The sequence below is a fragment of the Polistes fuscatus genome, unplaced genomic scaffold (assembly GCF_010416935.1).
Source record: "Polistes fuscatus isolate 324 unplaced genomic scaffold, CU_Pfus_HIC Scaffold1, whole genome shotgun sequence".
NCBI classification, from domain to species: Eukaryota; Metazoa; Arthropoda; class Insecta; order Hymenoptera; family Vespidae; genus Polistes; species Polistes fuscatus.
Genome location: NW_025112997.1, coordinates 18,018,699 through 18,039,604, shown reverse-complemented (window position 1 = coordinate 18,039,604; position 20,906 = coordinate 18,018,699). Strand labels below are relative to the sequence as shown.

Genomic DNA, 20,906 nt, shown 5'->3' with positions numbered 1-20,906 from the left:
TTTTTTGTTTAAATATATAATACAAAGATGTGACTTTTTTAAGCGTTAATATCCGTCTCGTTGCTCGTTTAAAAAAGAAAAAAAAAAAAACAGAAAAAAAAGAAAGAAATAAAGTAAAAAAGGAAGAAGAAGAAACGGAGAGAAGAAGATTTTTACAATCCTAAGAATTTCGTATCATCCTCTAGCGTAAAAAGAAAGAAAATGAAAAGTAAGGAGAAAGAATGAGGAAAGAAGAGAAGGAGGAGGGGGAGGAGGAGGAGGGAAAGAAGGAAAGAAAAACAAATTCCGTCGAGCGATACTTCATGACAAACAAGTCGTTAAAACGGTGTATTTAGAGAGATTCTCGACTTCACGGACTGCAAGAACCAAGGGAGTGGAATGATGTCTGAAGAATGAAGAAAAAGAATACGGTGAAATTTTCTCCTCCTTACTTTTTATCTTCCTCCCCCCCGCCGTTGTTCCTCGTCAAATTTTAAATCTTCAACTTTCGTCAGTTCTTTTTAAGAAGTCTTTCGATGATAGATCTGATACCAGCAATCGTATTAAATCACGCGCGAGATTTAAATCTTAACGCAATTTAACATCATTATCAATATTTATCAAACGTTATTATTACGCGAATTATTATTTCAAAAATACGTCCTTTGGCGCGACGTATTTTTCGTTATCGTTGTCCTGTCCAAAAATGAAAGGATATAAATGAAAATGTTAATCAGAGAAATAATAATATTAAACGTTTCGTATAAAACGAGTGAAATCATGTTACCGACAGACACACGCGTATAATTAATTATCCACGCATTAACGTAACGTTCCGTTTGTTTTTTCACCACACGTATCTTCGATAGAGATAACATTCGTTTATAAAAAATAATCTAACATTTGAATTCAGTATAATAATTATGTTTCCATAAGAGATGATATAACGTAGAACGTATTTCCTCGGCGATTAATTAAATTAGCTGTATGATCAACCGAGAACACAGTTCTTGTCTTTGAACATTAACGAATCATTAATTATACACACCTAGGAATAACGCACACGTAGTTATACACACACATACATGTATATATATTTAGAACACTGGACAACGTTCAACGAGCACGAACTGCTAGCTAGCTAGCTAGCTAGCCAGCTCTTTATTCGAATCGACAAAGCAAAGCAGCCTGTTCTCTCTCTCTCGTTACACCATTGTTCGCATCTCGAGGAACTGTGTCTCGAACGGCAACGAACACCCCGTATATAGGGATGGACTCGCCATTAATCCTAGAATTTTACGAGAACGAGCGTGGTACGGTGGAGTGGGGTGTGGTGGGGGTGGGAAAGGCACACAAAAGGTAAATTAATTCGACAAAATTTATCGTGTCGCATTGAGAACACAGCACAAGCTCCACAATACCGATGTACCGAAGTCAAGAAGAGTGAGAATAGGACACCCAACGAGAAAGAGAGAGAGAGAGAGAGAGAGAGAGAAACGACCTTGTAGCTGGGTTGGGCTTCGACAACAAAATGCTGTGAAATAGCCAGGCAAGGCGTTCATCCGCGAGACGTGAAAAAAATAAATAGAGAAAGAGAGAAGAAATGATTTATGATAATTATGCAGTGGTGCCAACTGTTTGAAGAACGTCCAAGTGTTCGCAATCGACGTTGTCATAACGTCAACGCACGAATGCAATAGAAATCCCTAGTTAAAGCTAATGAAATAATTCGTAGGAAATATTTTAATCGGATTTATCATTTGTCATTGGTAATACGTTATTCGATTAACGTTTATCTCGATCAATAGCAGAATATTTAATCGCTTTAAATTAAAAATAATATTCCATACCGTATAGATAATAAGTTTGATTATAAAAGCAAATATAAATGTTGAGATTCTACGAGATAAGAAATGATTATTAATTAAGATTATAATGAATTCATAATTTGTATGCGTAGAACGAAATTAGAACATGATCTTCTTAACTTGCTGTTCTGTCGTATTAGTGGTCTGTAATATACTCAATTGGTCGCATTCAATCGCGGTCATTTGATTAACGTGGATGTAAACTATAATGCACACACGCTAAGCTGTCGGTCGATCGATATGCAATATACATGCATATATATAAGTATACACGTATGTAGATATATGTATTACGTATATGTATATGTATATGTATATGTATATATCGAAGGAGAACGCGTTAACGACGATCATCGCCATTTCTGAACATAACGATGCAGTATAGAATATTCGATTGAAAGAATTTTTGAAACAAAAACAAAGAAAGATAATATTAACATAGTATTTGTGAGTAAAATGACGATCGGGGGTTCATCTTATAAGGGTAAAATCGTTAATAATGATTCTCAGAAGTACTCGGCAAATATTATCCGTATTCAAGTTCGTTCCTAAGTATAATACAAAGTGAACGATGATGATGATGATGATTAAGGGCGTTCGATTGAAAGATCAAGACCCTTCCTTCTTCCTTCCTCGTTCATATTTCCCTGTCAATATTCTTTCCAACGATCAACTCTTCACGCGGTTTTCATTCTTACGAATCGATGAATTCAATATTAATTGACAAGTTTATTAGAGACTCAACGATGAACAACAGTATTGAAAACAATGATCTACTGAACGTGGTATTATATAATACATAGGAAAGAGAGAGAGAGAGAATCGAATTGTTTCAAGTAGTTAAAACGATCACGAACGGTTGAAATATTTAAACGTCATTTCGTGGGGAAGAGGGGAAAATTCCAGCTTCGATTTTATGCAGTAGTTTAAATGTTACGGGTCGACAAAGAAAAAGAAAAAAAAAAAAAAACAGAAAAAGAGAATTGCAAACGACTCGATTATAGGTTATTTTCAATCTTTTTTTTTTCTCTCTTTTTCTTTTCTTCTTCCCTTCCCTTCCCTTCCTAACCACCCATAGAGAGTTCCCTTTTTATTATCTATAAGCTCAACTATGCTATCGCGTCTATAGTTTTATTACACACGGTGGCAACAGTAGTTTTGGTTGAGGATTAAACGAAAACGTAACGTCATTTATATTTCGAATCTATGTCTTATAGTATTTCCCGTTGAATCGTTATAGGAAATGGAACATCCAGCAGCACCGTGTGAAAATGAAAATCGATAGACGGAATGGAAACTCCGCTAGATATACTACTCGAGAAAAGGCTAGAAAACCGACTGTCGGTCACGACATACTGTCATGCATTGACCTTTCAAAGTTTACACCTTATTTCGTATCAACTCTTTATAAGCAATACCAATGGTGTATAACACTAGTAATTGGAAAGGAATACAATTTCTTGCTCTATTCTTTCTCTTTTTTCTTTTTTCAACAAACATTATTCAATATGATCAACAAATAACCTGCATATAATGATTATTGTTACAACTAATGAATTAATAAAATCCTCCCCCTCTCCCATAAAAATATGAAGTAATTATAAAGCTATGACGTATCGTAATGATGTTTATTTTGTTTCTTTGGTTTATAACATGTCAAAGAAAGAAATCTTTTCGTATTGAATTTTTGTTACAAATTCTTAAGTTCTCATCGCGAGGTTTTAAATAACCTAAGCTATTATATTCCGATTAAGATTTGTATTGAAATACCGTGTAAACTGAAGCTGATGAGGCCGGGCAAAGGGAAAGAGCTCATCTTTTAGCAAGCGTAGAGGCCACGTCCTCGGCCTTCGTCAAGAGACTCTGACCAGTTTTTGTGTTAATCATTCACGAGAGACTGAGACCAACAAAAAGCGGATTTTCTGCCTCCTCGACGACAGATTATTACGTACCGAGTGTTTTAAATAAATGTTGGATATATGGCTTAAGCGAAATTCAAGATTTTTTTTATTAATTACGTTAGACGAGTACTTTATTCATCGATTAAAAAGATATTTCCGGAATTTGATGATGTTTAAGTTTCATTGGTCGGAGAATAAAAACACAGTTTCATTATACTCGCTCGTGTTATAATATCCAAACAAAAATTGTCATGAAAAAAAAAGTGTTCCGACAAACGAGTTCGAGTAATTGCGAATAATAATTTTCTTAATCGACGAAAGAAACAGGAATCGTGTTACAAAGAAATATGCATATACACCTCCTAACATATATGTACCTTACGAAAACGGATAATAAAAAAGAAAAAAAAGAGAGAGAGAGAGAGTTTATCTCGATTGTATGGCGGGGAACACAGTCGTAAGGAATGGAACCAACGTTCGACGAGCAAACTCGCAACTATTTGAAGATTATACGTAAAGATATAAAGGGCAAGTACACGTTACCAACTACACAAAGATCCTCCGAATACCAATTACCGCCGAAGAAAAAAAAATAAAAAAGGAAAAAAAAAAAGAATCCACCGCTCCGTTCTGCTCCGCGAGTGGTCCTTCGAGACCTGCCCTTCTTCCCCCTCCCCCAAACTCTTCTCCCCAGTCCCTTTTGCGCAACTCTTCCTCCTCGTTCTCATCGTTTATATTCTCTTTAAGCGTGCTTTATGTTCACTCCCGTGCACACTAGGGATCGTCGTAAAAAAAAAAAGTTCAACGATTATCTCGAATATGATATATATTTTCAAAACCGTTTATATATATACGTGTACGTATTACATCGGGTTACTCACTTATGCTAACGAATTCGCAATCGAACAAAAAGAAAATAGAAATAAGGAATATTACATACATACATACATACACACAATACATATATTCCTATAATATAGTAATATACATATACATACATACACACACCATACCCTATATACATACACATACACTTCCTCCTGCCCCCAGTGATTGTTTGATTTCTTTTTTCCAATCGATAGAAAAAGAAACAAAATCTTTCCAACGAAAATATTATCAACGTTAATTCGTTTCTCGGTAGGATGATGCAGATGGATAAATGACGTTACGTCATCTCACGTATAATGCACTCGTAAAGAAATCTTATGTTGTAACACATCGGCAGTGCACGATAATTAAAGAGTTAAAACGCAATATAAGAATACACGGGTATTATTCGATTTTAATCTTCGTATCTTTGTAAGACTACGTAAAATACACAAATAAATTTGACATATTTATGTTTTAGATTGGAACGATTATATCTAACGTAACATAGAACAAAAATAAATCAAATATCTGTATATTCCGTTAATTCCGTAATATGATTTAATTTCTCCTAATAATATATTTTTGGTATAATAAATTTTGGTTACGGCTGTTCATATTTGGAATCAACTACCGGAAGATATCGTAGCTCTAAGTGACTATAAAGAATTCAGATTAAGATGCTATACCTACTTTATCGATAGAGATATTCAGCGTGTTTTGTGACTTACGATTTAATTTAATTTAATTTTTGTTTTTTGTCTTTTTTTTTTTTTTTAACCATATGTTTATTGCTTTGATCCAATACTACTATACTACTATATAGAACTATTATACTTTTATTTATTATTTACTATTTTCTTTTTACATTTATCTACTTACTGTGCGTTACTATTAATATAATGATAAGTTTAATAATAATTACATAATTTTAATTTTCGTTTTGTTTTATCTATACATTACATTGTATTATACTGTAATTAATGGCCTTTAGGGAGCCTAGGCCCTAGGGTCAATAAAATATTATTAAATAAATAAATAAATATATCGATTTCAACAGTAACGATTGTTACGTCTTATTGATATTAAAATCAGATCTCGAATCGAAGTGACCGATTCTTAATACCATTTAACTCGCGTATCGTGTTAACGTAATATAAAAAAAGTTTTTACGTCATACATATGCACATATACTAATCGCTACATTTATGTTACTTTTCAAGGATTTCATTTCGGATTTGACGTTTACGAAAAATATTTGTTTTTCGAATGATATAAAACGCGTCGATCGAAAACTCGTTTGTCACGCAAATTTAAGAGGTGTGCAGAGGCGCGGGGGAGGGGAGAAGAGAGGAGGGGAGGGGAGAAGGGGGAAATGATCGTAACGCGAATTCTAAGTGAGAACGAAATGATTTTAATCGCGAAAAATAACGGCAACGAAATAATCGGATAGACGCGCGCGCACATACACACACACACACACATATACGCACCGGTTCTCGTCGTAAATCATTTGTACAAAAATGTTCGTCCGGGAACGACGATGTTGCGTTTTTTTCCCTCGTTTTTTTTTTTTTATTTTTTTTTGTTCGTTCAACGAAGCAATGAACCCGAAATTCAAAACGCGTCACGGAACAAGCCGGAACAAACGGAATTTAAACGCGCGGCCCGAAATAATGGTGGTGCGAAATCGCACAACGTACAATGGTGGAGGAGAACGATCGTCCTTCGTTCAATAATTAAACTGACACGGTATTTTGCACTTGCGGCGAATGACGGAATAGCTATTTAGTAGTTAATTCGCTTCGTATATACGCGCTACATCCAAACTGGAATTACATATTCACCGTGTTTAAACGATAAAAGCGGATTGTAAAGTCAATGAAAGTTGTCAAAGAGGGGGGTGGGAAGAGAGGGGGAGGGGAGGGAGGAAACAATACCGTGGATGGAGGAGATTTAAAAAGCAAACAAAAATATCTACGATAATTATAATATCTCGGTCATTTGTAAAAACTAATCGATCTGGGAAAAGAAAAAGAAAAAAAATTCGAAGAAGAAGAAGAAGAAGAAGAAAAATCATAATCGAAAAATTCGCAAGAAGAAAGAAAAGAAGAAAAGAAAAAAAAAAAGGAAAAAAAATTGAGAAGGTAAGAAAGGAGTTAACGTTACTTTTATCTACGGGCACGAAAGAAAAGCTCGTACGTTTTATGGCTCACCGTGGAAAGCAATATAGAAAAAGAAAAAGAAAAAAAGGAGAAAGATTGAGAAAGAAAATTCGCACATGCGGTACGGTTGGCTGCACTTTTACCGCGTCAGGTTTTATCCGACATCGAATCCTTGAGAGTAAAAAAAAAAAGAAGAAGAAGAAAAAAAGCGAAGACATTGGTAGAAGGAGGGCGGATGGGTGGGGGTGGAGAGAGAGAAAGAGAGAAAGAGAGAGAGGGGAAGAAGCAGAGATAGAAAGATAATAAAAAGGGAAAGGAAAGAATAAAGTAAAAGAAGAGGATAGACGAAGGTATTAAATGGAAAAATTGCAAAGAGATATCTACATTGGACGGAAACGCTATTTAATTTTGAGATTGCTAGGATGATGATATTATTGGAATGTGAACGTACCCCAGCAACCAGGACGGCCAGGTATGGTACGGTAGAAAGGAGATTTAAATGGTCGAAACAGGTTTCGAAACCGAGCGAACAATAGCACGACGACGACGACGACGACGGCCCTTTCGTTCGATAATTAAAGCACCCGGGGTCTTTCGCACTCCTGGCAAGTGACGGAATCGCATTAATTCGCTCGCATATATGCGCGTACACGATGGAACATAGAATTAATTTCAATTTTAGCAGCCGTAGCCCCATAACGAAGTAGAAGGGAAAAAGGAAGAAGAGGAGGAGTAGTGGTGGTGGAGATGATGGTGGTGGTGGTGGTGGTGGTGGTGGTGGTGGTGGTGGTGGGTACGTAGCTGCGCGCACGTGTAATGCTTCCAGAAATAAAATAATAGCGACGGCATTTCACGGTAGCCGAGCTAGACGTTGCGTCGGTAATTATTACACCAAAAGGTACCAAGAGAAATTGTTCATCCTTTTTCAACCCTTTCTTTTTATTTTTTATTTTTTTTTTTTTACTTTCTTTCATCCTTCGCTTCAATTTTCATAGACGAAACGAGATCAATTTGCGTACTAAATGAAAATATCCAAATCTTATCTAACGAGACGAGATTATTCTTCTAACGTGTTAAAAAACAAAAAAAACAAAAAAAGGATAACGTCAGAGCTCGTACGAAAATCTTAACGAACGTTTGAAAATTCTTACCACGTTTTATACATCCGAAGTATCTCAAGTATCTCAGGATTTAAACGCGCGGTAATAAATAACAAATGTTAGTATTATCCTTCTGTCTGCTTGGCGACGATTTAGAATGCTCAGCTGTTGGTATTGCGTAATCGTTACAGCTCGACCGTCAGAGACAGACTAAACCGAGAAACAATAAATCGTAGACGGTTAAAGGTAAAATGTAAACACAATAATAGAGAACTAACGAATGTGACAAATTATTGTAGATATAATTTAATTCAATTTTTTAAACCTAAATATTATATTCTATATATATATACATATAAATAATCCTCTCAACGTCGTACCAATGAATAAAAAAGAAACAAAAAATGTACTTAAAGTACGTACTTACAACACATCGTATAAAAAACAAAATCGAAAGTGCATACCGGAAAGTATCGGAAGAGGGAAAGAATGAACGTGTGTGTGTATGCGTGTGTGGTGGTGTTCTCCTCCGATGTACACTCAACGGCCTTCCTTAAACGATCTGCCGTGCGTGCCGGTATTTTAATTGCTAATTTAATTAACCGCTTGGCACAAGAATGAGAGAAAGAGAGAGAGAAAGAGAGAGAAAAAGAAAGAAAGAAAGAAAGAGACAGAAAACGGCAAGTTGTGGGTAGATGCTCGAGTACATGGTATACCCGCCATAGAAGAATCCCGTGGCAATTAAGACGTTATCGGTGCAGCATTATTAACTAATTTATAGTGGACCTGGCCGAACCGTTCGATCCTACGACGTTGAAACACGCCCTCCTGTCGCCTCCTCGTAAAACCAATTATATACCACTTTATTTCTTAGAATGGTACTCTCTCTCTCTCTCTCACACACACACTCATTCTACTTTATTCTTATTTTTATTTATTTCGTAAAAAGCTTCCGCGCGTACTCGACTCTCTTTATTTATTTTTATCCACCGAGAACCGATTTTCTTACGAAAGGGGAAAAAAAAGGAATCGGCGGTTTCCGTTCTTATCTTTTCTCGTTGCAAGATGCGTTATCGAGAAAGAGAACGATGGGAGATACATACGGAAACGTTGTATCTAATGCAAGGAGAAGGCCACGAGAGATAAACGATAAGGATTATCAAGATAACGACGTACTCTTTAAAGGATGTAGAAACACGATAGATTAATCGATTATAAGTATCATCGGTTGAAACAAGCTTTAAACGTTTCAAACGTTTCCGCGAAGATAAGCTTTCTTATTTCTTCCTCGTTTTTCTTTTCTTACTTTGTCCCTCTCTCTCTCTCTCTCTCTCTCTCTCTCTCTGCATAGAATTTCATTTCTTCCTTCCTGTTACACGATATCGGATAAGAGAAAATTTCTGTGAAATTCTAACACGTTCGGAAAGGTGTACAGATCTATCGCGAAAACGATCAAAATCGGATCCTAAAATGTGTTAACGATAAAGAAAAAAAAAAAATAAAAAAGAAAGATAGGAAAAAGAAGGATGATAAGTTCTCAAGGTTAAACTCTCATCGTGGTGATGGAAAGCCATTGCCATGGTGAAAAGTCGAAGAGAAATAAGAACGAGTAAATCCTAGGCCATTTATTTGATTCACGGTAGAACGAATACGAAGCTACGTCTAGACGTATAAACGTACCCCCCACACCCACTCTCCTATCCTTTCCTCCTTTACCACCCACTTACTCTTTCTTACTTCCTGCATCCTCTTTTCTCTTCGTATTTCGTTCATTTTCCTTTTTTTTCGATCGGTTTTCTTTCTTTCGGCGAAAGGATAACGAGGCAAGAGCATGTCATTTTCCACGGTGGTAAAATCATGTCATGGTGTAATAGTTACACACACATATACACACAGACACAGAGAAAATGGTATCGTATAAAAGAGTGTTCCAGATCAGGTAAACCAAGTCCGTGTGAGTAGACTTGCGCTTCGTCAAAGCCGGATTGACGTTGGGTCTTGGTCAGGAATTATTATCGGATCTTTCGAGAGAACCACCGTTATCACGACCAAGCTGAATCCCTTTTTAGACTCTGTCTTCCTCTCTCTCTCTCTCTCTCTCTGTTCCGTCTATCTATCTATCTATCTCATTCGGTCCTCCTCCAGTTTCCCTCTCTTTAGATTGAAGTCCTGCTTTGTTGCGGGTCACGCTCATGAGTTGCAATCTCGTTAAACTCGAATCACGTCGTCGTCTATCCTCGCGGCTATTCGTAAAATATGCGCGACACGAAATCACGAGTTTTCGAAAGATCTTCGCGCCCTAGCCCTATCCCTAGCCCTAACTCTCCTAGCCCTCGTTCTCGTCCTCGTTTGAGTTTTAACAACGTTGCAAAATTTATACAACAGTTCAATCTATCGGTTGAAACATTTCAAGATCTCCTCCCCCTCTCTTTTGGAAAGTGATTTTATTCGTGAAATAGTTAAACGACGTTTGAAAAATCATTTTAACGTAGTAAACGTTTTATTCTATTGATAAATAAATTAATATCCTCGATGTAATATTTTATAAAATAAAAGAAAGACCACCACAAAAAGGACAAGACAAAAGTGACCCCAAAATGGGTTACTTTTTCTCTAACGAAGTGTTCTAAACGAAGTGCCTGTTTTTACAACTTGTTGACCAAGATGCATCCTGTACCAAAGCTATTCGAAAAACGAACATCGACAAGATGAAGCGTCGGTGAGATCTGACCGCAACATAAACGTCGTGACGTCTAATTTACAACTATTTTTGCTATAACGTCGAGGAGTTACAGAGAAAAAAGGGAAGAAACTAATAGAACATATTGCAAATTTGTAAATAAAAATACTGCGATTCTTGAAACATTTATTTCAATCCGAAATATAATACCATTTATTAACGTTTACGTAATGAATATAGAGAAACTAATCAATTTCCTTACTTCACTCTCAATTGTAATAATTCAATGTACCTACTTGAAAAAAAAAAAAGTAAAATCCGCACTGCATTATTACTTTTTCTTTATCTAAAAAAAAAGATAAAAAAAACAAGGATTGAACTACGTGTGTCCATCGTGTAAACGTGTTCCCTCCGACGAACAAGAGAACGGTAAAGGGATAAACTGATAAACGGGAGGGAAGAATGAAAGAAACAGCGAAAAGAGAGAGAGAGAGTGAGAGGATAAAAGATGAAATGGTAGGATGACGGCGATGATAGAAGTGGTTGTGCTGGTAATGGTGTGTAGTGTAGGATGTGGTGATCTCAGCATTGAAAAGGCTGGCGCAGCATCACCACCACCATCACCACCACCACCACCACCACTTCGACGAAAGACATTTTGTTGTCCAGAGTGACTCCTCTTTCTGTGAACGACGGAAAAGCGAAGAAGAGCACGGAGAGCACGATGCAATTACCGAACAAGGGGGGAGGGGGTTTACGAAGGGGGGGAACAAGAGAGAGAAAGAGAGAATCACCATCGTCCAGCAGGACACACTGCCGCGAACCTTGCCAGTTATTCTCTTGGTTCTCTCCGATGGACCCACTGTAATCAGCCTCCACCGACTCGCCTTTGTTCCGTTCTGCCGACTTTCTCTCTCTCTCTCTTACCTTCTCTCATTTTTCTCTTTTCTTCCTCTCCTTTTCTCTCTCTTATATCCTTTCGTCCTTTCTTATGAACTTGTCGCACTTCTCTTAAGCTTTTACCGACGTTTTTATATATATATATATATTTTATCTATTTTCAACAGTTTCATGCTTAATTCGAATTCTACTTTAACGAGATTTCAAGGAAAATAACGATGTTTGAATCATTTTAATTACACGTCTCGAGCTGTTTTTAAACGGGGGACTATGAAAGAATAATGCGAGTTTGCTTAGATTCGAATATATATATGTGGATGTACTTAATATATAAACTTTGATATTATCATGATGCATGTGTCTTAGTCGTAAGATATACATACACGAAGGAGGGTACACACAGAAAAGGGACATATGGAGAAGAGAAGCCTGAATACCGACACGTTTATAAATCCTACCGTGGCATTATACTGGTTGACAATAGCCTCTGGGATACAAAGAAACCACTGTCAGTGGGTTATTTTAGTGAGATCATCGTGAAGAGAAGTTACGGCTCAGCACGAGCGACTTACAACAAGCCGCTTCTGTTGTTTTATTTTTTCCTTCGGGACGTAAAAAAAAGAAACCACCCTCCCCACCCTCGCGACGCGACGTCAGGTTGGTTCGCATATTTTCCAAGACAGCCTGCAGCAACACGTGTACGCCAAAGTAAACGGTGCCGGTGCCGGTGCGCCGAGGTGGGTTGAATAAGAAACACAAATTTCGAAAATTGTGTGAAATTTCGTTGTAATATAAAAAAATTACATTCTCGTAATGGATTAGAACTTATCGAAGTGCGATTGAAAAAGAAGAATAAAGAAAGAAAATGACAGAGATTTAATAAAAAAAAAAAGTCGAGTTATTCGATCCGATAGGAGAATTACAGTTAAAAGCTAAATAATCCGAGTATTTTGGATGAAAATGAAGGTGGGTAAGAGGTTTGACGTCGGTGGTGCTCTGCTAGCTATTGTGTCGCTTGAATGGATGAAAAGAGCCGGAAACCGTTCCCCTCGATTGTTGCTTCCCCCTTAACAGAATCAGTGAAAGAGACTGTACACATTGCGCAGGCGGACGAATGAAGCCTCGGCTGTCGAGGAATTAGGTACATCGCTTGCCTTGGCTCGACAAACATCAACATTCTTGAAGTCGAGTATGACTTGGGCCTCCTCGGCCCGGTTGGTACGCAGGGAAAATGAACGAAGACGGCTAAGGTATGCAAAGAGACGAGTTTACTACTAGAAAAAGATCTAACCTATGTAATTGAAATGCTACCTCTCGTTTCAATGTTACACGTTGTGAGATATTACTATGGATTCAAATGTAGATTCAAATCTTAGTTTTGATCTTTAAGAAAAACGAATATCAAATGTTATATACGCGTTCTAAGTAGTTTACTTTTCCTATCATTTATTACTTGCGATTACATTGTAAGAAAACTAGAAATAACGATGAAAGAATATTATCTATAGAAAAAGTTATGAGAAAAATGGAATATGATAATAGTTAAATTTTATGAAGCTATAAGATCTCGTTGAAAGGAACGCGTTAAATTATCGTAAACTCATGGAAAAATGTGTTTTTTCCTGATCTGACATTTATAATAGGTCGTTTCTTTATTATAGAAACTTGGAATTTGTAATATTCTATGAAAAATCGATAATAAGACTCTCTTGTGTGTTAATCTTCCGATCTCATACTTTTCGATCACGCAACCCTTGCACGTAAATAATTTTCATTTAGATAGATAAACGTATAAATCGATCGTGCAATCACCTAATTAAAAGAACAAATGTATTATTCTTAACGATATAAATAATATATCTTATTATATTTCTCGTTAACGAGTCACGCTTAATAAGCAAATTAATCGTATTTCGATATATATAAACTATTACACCGTTTGTTAAGTATTCCGCAATAATACCTAAACCTCTTCTTTCAAGTTTCACAATGCGACAAATGCCATGTTTAATGGAAATAAATATATGACATATAAATTGTTCGTACTCGAGTAGGAACTTCTAACACTTGGCAAGGATTCAAAAGTGAAAGAATACATTTTAACAACTATTATGCGCTTTGACAAAAATCCCTTAACCGTCAATGTCAGGAGATTCCAAATTTTAATAGATACGAGTATCGGTGTCATCGGCATAACGTTAATAAACTATTTCGAGTATTTGTTTAATCTAATATCGTTTATTAAATGATTACAACGATCGGAAAATAGTTTTCGTAATAACAGCTATCATAAATTTGTAACAGTCTGCATGCATGCATGCATGCATTCCTGTAAAAAAAATTAATATCCATATCCCGACTTTTATATGAATATGCTAATGAAAATTTGACAATGACATTCGCGGGATCGTGTGTAACCTTTAAAGATATCAATAGTATAATACGGTCATTGCCATTGTTTAATCTCGTTGAACGAAGTGAAGTTGAACGAATTGAAGTTTAACGAGGCGATTTATTCGGTACTGCCCAACTGTTAATAAATTCTCGTCTCTTGACAGTTCTATCTTTCTAAGAAGAAGAAGTAGAAGAAGAAGAAGAAGACGCAGACCTCGTACAATTATCCGTGCGCTAAAGAGAAACGTTTTACGTCGTTCAACCACAAAATATATAAAGGAAAAGAGAAGACAAATAAGAAGAAGAAGAAGAAAGGAAAATTGAAAGTTCAAGATTAATACAAAATTTGAAAGAAAAACGAATCAAAGATAAATAAAAACGGAGAAAGTGTAAATCATTGATTTGAGGTGTTTTTATAAGATCTGATCATTAATTAAAAATAGATAAATAATAATTAGGACGAAAACATAATGGGAGATGATGCAAGGCTCTAAACGTGGGAGGGAAAGAGGACGAGCAAACATAGGACGACCAGCGGTGCATCGATTTAATCGGCACCCCCTCACTGCCCTCCGGTCCTCACAGTGTGTGCCCATACACCGTCTGACATCGTTATTAAGCGCATATAAATTAGCATATAAATTGTCCTGCGACCGATGATGCACCATCCCTGGACTGGTAAGAGGTGTTTCTTCGTGTTAGAGAGTAACCCGTTCCTCCCTCCCTCTCTCTCTCTGTTGTATTAGTTTCTCGCACGTCTTTTGAAAATAACTCGAACAGATCATACATTCATACATACGTATAAATATTTTCCTCGCAACTTTTTACCTTTTATCTTTCAGTTACAGTAAACTCACCTACAACACGGTTTCGTTCTAACGGAATAAAAAAATTGCGAAAATTTTAATGCACCACTATGTTATAACCAATTGATTCTTTAACATATTTAAAAACTAAATTAGCTTAAAATAATGACGCGAATATAACACGGTTACACTCAAGATTTTCTAGAAGCCTATCTATTACCGCGTTATAAAAAGGGTTAACCTGTATATTCCTTCGTAACCAAAAGTTCAGCATAATCTTAAAGTTACTCTCCTGCACGAAATGATTACCAAACTGCTAGCAGAGTTTTCAAGCTACTTTACTTTTTATCTATAACCCTTTCTTTTGTTCCTCCCTCTCCTTCTCTCTCTCTGTTGTATTAGTTCTCGCACGTCTTTAGAAAATAACTCGAACAGATCATACATACGTATAAATATTTTCCTCGCAACTTTTTACCTTTTATCTTTCAGTTACAGTTAACTCACCTACAACACGGTTTCGTTCTAACGGAATAAAAAAATTGCGAAAATTTTAATACACCACTATGTTATAACCAATTGATTCTTTAACGTATTTAAAAACTAAATTAGCTTAAAATAATGACGCGAATATAACACGGTTTTACTCAAGATTTTCTAGAAGCCTATCTATTATCGCGTTATAAAAAGGGTTAACCTGTATATTCCTTCGTAACCAAAAGTTCAGCATAATCTTAAAGTTACTCTCCTGCACGAAATGATTACCAAACTGCTAGCAGAGTTTTCAAGCTACTTTACTTTTTATCTATAACCCTTTCTTTTGCTCCTCCCTCTCTCTCTCTCTTTGCTGTATTAGTTTCTCGCACGTCTTTAGAAAATAACTCGAACAGATCATACATTCATACATACGTATAAATATTTTCCTCGCAACTTTTTTCCTTTTATCTTTCAGTTACAGTTAACTCACCTACAACACGGTTTCGTTCTAACGGAATAAAAAAATTGCGAAAATTTTAATGCACCACTATGTTATAAGCAATTGATTCTTTAACGTATTTAAAAACTAAATTAGCTTAAAATAATGACGCGAATATAACACGATTTTACTCAAGATTTTCTAGAAGCCTATCTATTACCGCGTTATAAAAAGGGTTAACCTGTATATAACCAAAAGTTCAGCATAATCTTAAAGTTACTCTCCTGCACGAAATGATTACCAAACTGCTAGCAGAGTTTTCAAGCTACTTTACTTTTTATCTATAACCCTTTCTTTTGTTCCTCCCTCTCCCTCTCTCTCTCTCTGTTGTATTAGTTTCTCGCACGTCTTTAGAAAATAACTCGAACAAATCATACATTCATACATACGTATAAATATTTTCCTCGCAACTTTTACCTTTTATCTTTCAGTTACAGTTAACTCACCTACAACACGGTTTCGTTCTAACGGAATAAAAAAATTGCGAAAATTTTAATACACCACTATGTTATAACCAATTGATTCTTTAACGTATTTAAAAACTAAATTAGCTTAAAATAATGACGCGAATATAACACGATTTTACTCAAGATTTTCTAGAAGCCTATCTATTACCGCGTTATAAAAAGGGTTAACCTGTATATTCCTTCGTAACCAAAAGTTCAGCATAATCTTAAAGTTACTCTCCTGCACTAAATGATTACCAAACTGCTAGCAGAGTTTTCAAGCTACTTTACTTTTTATCTATAACCCTTTCTTTTGCTCCTCCCTCTCCCTCTCTTTCTCTGTTGTATTAGTTTCTCGCACGTCTTTAGAAAATAACTCGAACAGATCATACATTCATACATACGTATAAATATTTTCCTCGCAACATTTTACCTTTTATCTTTCGGTTACAGTTAACTCACCTACAACACGGTTTCGTTCTAACGGAATAAAAAATTGCGAAAATTTTAATGCACCACTATGTTATAAACAATTGATTCTTGAACATATTTAAAAACTAAATTAGCTTAAAATAATGACGCGAATATAACACGGTTTCACTCAAGATTTTCTAGAAGCCTATCTATTACCGCGTTATAAAAAGGGTTAACCTGTATATTCCTTCGTAACCAAAAGTTCAGCATAATCTTAAAGTTACTCTCCTGCACGAAATGATTACCAAACTGCTAGCAGAGTTTTCAAGCTACTTTACTTTTTATCTATAACCCTTTCTTTTGTTCCTCTCTCTCTCTCTTTTCTATCAAACTATTCGTATCCTATTCGTTGTCGAATATACGACTGAATCGGACCTATGCGCTCGTTCGCACGCGAAAACATCAAGAGAGCAAATAAGAGAGAAATAGAGAGAGGGAGAGAGTGAAAGAGTGAAATAAGCGGTCGACTCATCAAGCCACAATGGCGGCCATTACCGATGCAACGATTTTGCTCTCTTGTCCCATTCATCTTCCTCCGTCCCGTTTGTCTTCTTCTTCTTCTTCTTCTTGGTCGTCCTCGTCGTCGTCGTCGTCGTCGTCGTCGTAGTCCTCGTTCTCGTCGTCCTCGACTAGCCGATGTGGAAAGTCGTCTTAAGGTGCCCTACAAGCCATTGTTCTCGTACCCAGTCAGTCAGACGGCAATTCGAAACGAGAGGAAAAGCCCCTCCGGCCTCCAACTGCCGCTGGATTTCAAGAATCAACCGCTTTTTCCTTCATCCCTTCCCTACCCCCCTCGTCTATCTCCTACTACTACTACTACTACTACTACTAACTCGTCGCTTTTCTACCTTCCCAATGAATGTTACATAACGAGGATTTTTCCTCGTAAGCAGCACTGGCATCGTCGTCGGTGGTTCTTCTCTAAACCCGTCTCTCATCTTCTTACTCTCTTACGACGTCTTTTCCTCGCCATTTAACCCATCCAAATGTTCAAACGTTCATTTTATTTTTCTCTATTTCCCTAAACGTGTGTGTGTGTATCATCAGAATTCGACTATTTCAATTTTAAAATAATATATAAATAAGTTTTGACACTGTAAAGGTATTAAAATAGTTTGTATCGTTTCTTTATACTCTTGGTAAATTGTATATTTGAATTTGATTAATTATTAGAAATAAATGTCTATGTACATACATAGAAACAATTTCTATATAATATTCCTAGGTTGAAATAAATGAGAAGAAAAAAGAAAAGAAAAGAAGAATTTTCTTACCACAATATTAATCTGACATAGTTTAAAAAAATTTAACAACAATAATAACAATAAGGAAAAAATATAAATAATATTATATAATCTAAAAGATAAACCCACTATTTTACTTACTTCGATATAATAACGTATCCCCTATATTCGCATAAAAATCGTTTTTATATTAGATAAACGGTACGATCCATTCTCAAGGATAAATTCGGGAAAATGCGAAAAGTTATCGTACCTCTTTTAAACTCGTACAAACATTACTCGAATAACGCGTTCGAAGGAAAGTTATGGCTCGGACGAGAGGTGGGGTTGGGTCGTTTCCTTCCTCGAGGAGTCGAAAATCCACACGATAGCAGCAACGTGGAGTTCAAGTTCCTAGTCACGAAGCACGACGGTGACCGTAAAGCTCGAGTAAAAGAGGGAACGAAGAAGTTCGAGTGTGTGTATGAGAGAGAGAAAAAATTCCTGAGAAAAAGAAAGGGAAAGAGAGAGAGAGAGAGAGAGGTATGGTATGTGAGCCAGCACGAATATCGCTGACACATAGAACGTAAGGGCTATGTTAGCCCTTTCCCTTGCTACATTCACATATATATATACACCTAGCTACTTTCTCGAAGCTTAAAGCTTCGAATGAAACTTTGACATCGCAGTAAGACAAGGATGGAAGATGAAAGCTCGAACGAGTTAGGAAGGAAGGAAGGAAGGAAGGAAGGGAGAAAGGTAGGAAGGGAAAGTGAAAAGCTCGCGCGCGCGGATAACAAAAGTTTGGAGAAGCTCCCCCACCCGATGGGCTTGCGAATAATTATTTATCGCCTTATCAAACTTTTATAATCCTGATGTTCGGATTAAGGGTTCCTCGGCGAATAAAAGCGATCTTGGTCGTTCGAGCGGATCGTTTGCAGCAAAAGGAAGAAGAAGAAGAAGAAGAAGAAGAGACGAAAGATGATCTATGCTAGCTCGCATCGGCAAAGTTTTTAACGAGTTTTTAAACGTCATAAATGATCTCGGTTCGGTGCACTGCGAAAAAGAGAGATCACGACCGAGAGGGTACATATAAGACTAGAAAAAAGAAAAAAGGTTAAGAAAAAAAAAAGTAGCTTTTCCCAACGCGTTGTAATCTTTCTTTGTTCCGTCGTTTGAAACCGAATCAATTATTTTCATTGGGACAGATTTTTTCTATCTTTTCGTCCGTTTTTTATTTTTACTTTCGTTACCTCAATCGCGAGATTGGGCTATTTTTTCTCTTCTCTCACAAATAAACCAACGAGAAAGAGACGATCAGGAATTTCGTTTAATCACTATGATTATTATACTTCGGGATAATCACAGATATATCAAAGAATAAATGTACATTATTTATTTAAAAATAAAAGAAAATATATCGTTCCCTATATCCGATTGGTTAAAATATTATTCTATTCTATATTAAGATATATATATTTTTGTTTAAAAGTAGAAATAAGTATGCACGAAGTGTCGGTAAGTTTAATGTTAAACAAATATTTAGATATATATATCCGACTTGGCTATAAAAAATTCAAATTTTCAATAGTCCTAGCTATATTTAAATGCCTAATTTTGAAAGAGTAAGAAAAAGGAAAAGGGGGAGAATAAACTTCGTCGGTACTTTGTAGAAAAAGATAAAAGATAAAACAAGATATAAAGAGATGAAAAAGGAGGGAAAATTGAAACTGTTGAGCGTGGATAAGCAAAATTAGAGAATGAACGAGGCAACGACACGAGAAACGAGAGATAGAGAGGGAAAGAAAGAAAGAAAGAAAGAAAGAAAAAAAAAGAGACCGCAGGAGGAAAATAAATGAAGGAAAAATGAGAGAAAAACGAGGATAGAGATATCTGGAGAGATAGACAGACAGATAGAAAGAAAGAAAGAAAGAAAGAGAGAAAGAACGAGCACACTCGATAGAAGAACGAATTTCCCGTTATTAAGTTTGCCTTGGGGCTTTAATTACCACTGAAATATTTTTCCTTTACTTTTGCCAGGCGATAAAATAAATTTGAGCAAGCAAAAGAAAGAAAGAGAGAGAGAAAGAGAAAGAGAAAGAGAGAGGAAGGAAAGGAAAAACCCCAAAAGGGTTGGACTATATTTTGTTAACATTTAAGGCATCGACAATGCACAAAGCGTTAAACCTAAGCTAACTGTGTCATCCTTTTCTTATCTTTTAAAACATAACCACACCTTTAATACTTTGCAGATGAATGTTACGTACACGTATACGTATATATGTTCAATGTGAATCATCTACGTGACCAATAAGATACGCTAGGATTGTTGCAGTTGGTTTCGATTAATCGGAACAATTTTTCGATATTATGAGTATAACATTTTCGTTAGAAATTATAATCATTTGCAAAGGAGTATTATATAAATATATGAATTTTCAATATATAATAATAGAATATAATTAAAATATATAAAAATATTATATATTAATAATAAACTAAAATATAATATAAATATATAATTAAATATAATAAAATAATAATAATATACAATATATCATTAAATATTCTATAATCTAATCTCATAGTCTTAATCTATATAATATATATATATAATAATATTTTTCTTGAAATAATCTCAAAATAATTTTCTATATGACGTTTCACAAAAGTATACCATTGTTTTATCCATTAATTATTTATCCATTTAATATTTCTATATTACTACAATCTAAAAATAGAAAAGTAATTATAAGAATTGACCGAACCATTTAACTCTACCCTTCCGCAAAAAGGGTTAATACTTTTTTCGAAACTAATCATAGAAAAAGAGAGAAAAAGAGAGAATAAAATAGAATAAAAAAATAAAAAGAGAAAGAGAGAGAAACGTTTTACGAGTCCCGACCTGGTCTGAAGGAAAAGGGCCTCTGTAAGGTGTAGCCGACAGCGAATACGCTAAAAGCAAGGTACAAAACGCACAAAAACCGGTATTTTCTTCGGTCTCACAGTAAAATATCGAAAGACCCTGCCGACACGGTTGCGACCAATACGCTTCCTGGAAGGAAATTGATACGTATATACTTGAAGGGATCGATACCACCTCGAGCGAGAAACGATCGTCATTATGACA

General features: G+C 35.8%; 1 protein-coding gene and 2 long non-coding RNA genes across 7 annotated transcripts in view; 1 reads left to right on the top strand and 2 right to left on the bottom strand.

The window, feature by feature from the left end:
- LOC122515355 (RNA-binding protein Musashi homolog Rbp6) overlaps window positions 1–20,906 on the bottom strand; it is a 557,776-nt gene that overhangs the window by 484,087 nt on the left and 52,783 nt on the right. The gene's annotated exons all lie outside the window — the stretch shown is intronic.
- LOC122515401 lies at window positions 12,581–14,138 on the top strand. The gene is made up of 2 exons (XR_006303251.1): window positions 12,581–12,710; window positions 14,019–14,138. It is a non-coding gene; the product is annotated as an uncharacterized LOC122515401 (long non-coding RNA).
- On the bottom strand, window positions 15,518–17,116 carry LOC122515408. The gene is made up of 2 exons (XR_006303252.1): window positions 16,731–17,116; window positions 15,518–15,814 (listed from the first exon to the last, which is right to left on the bottom strand). It is a non-coding gene; the product is annotated as an uncharacterized LOC122515408 (long non-coding RNA).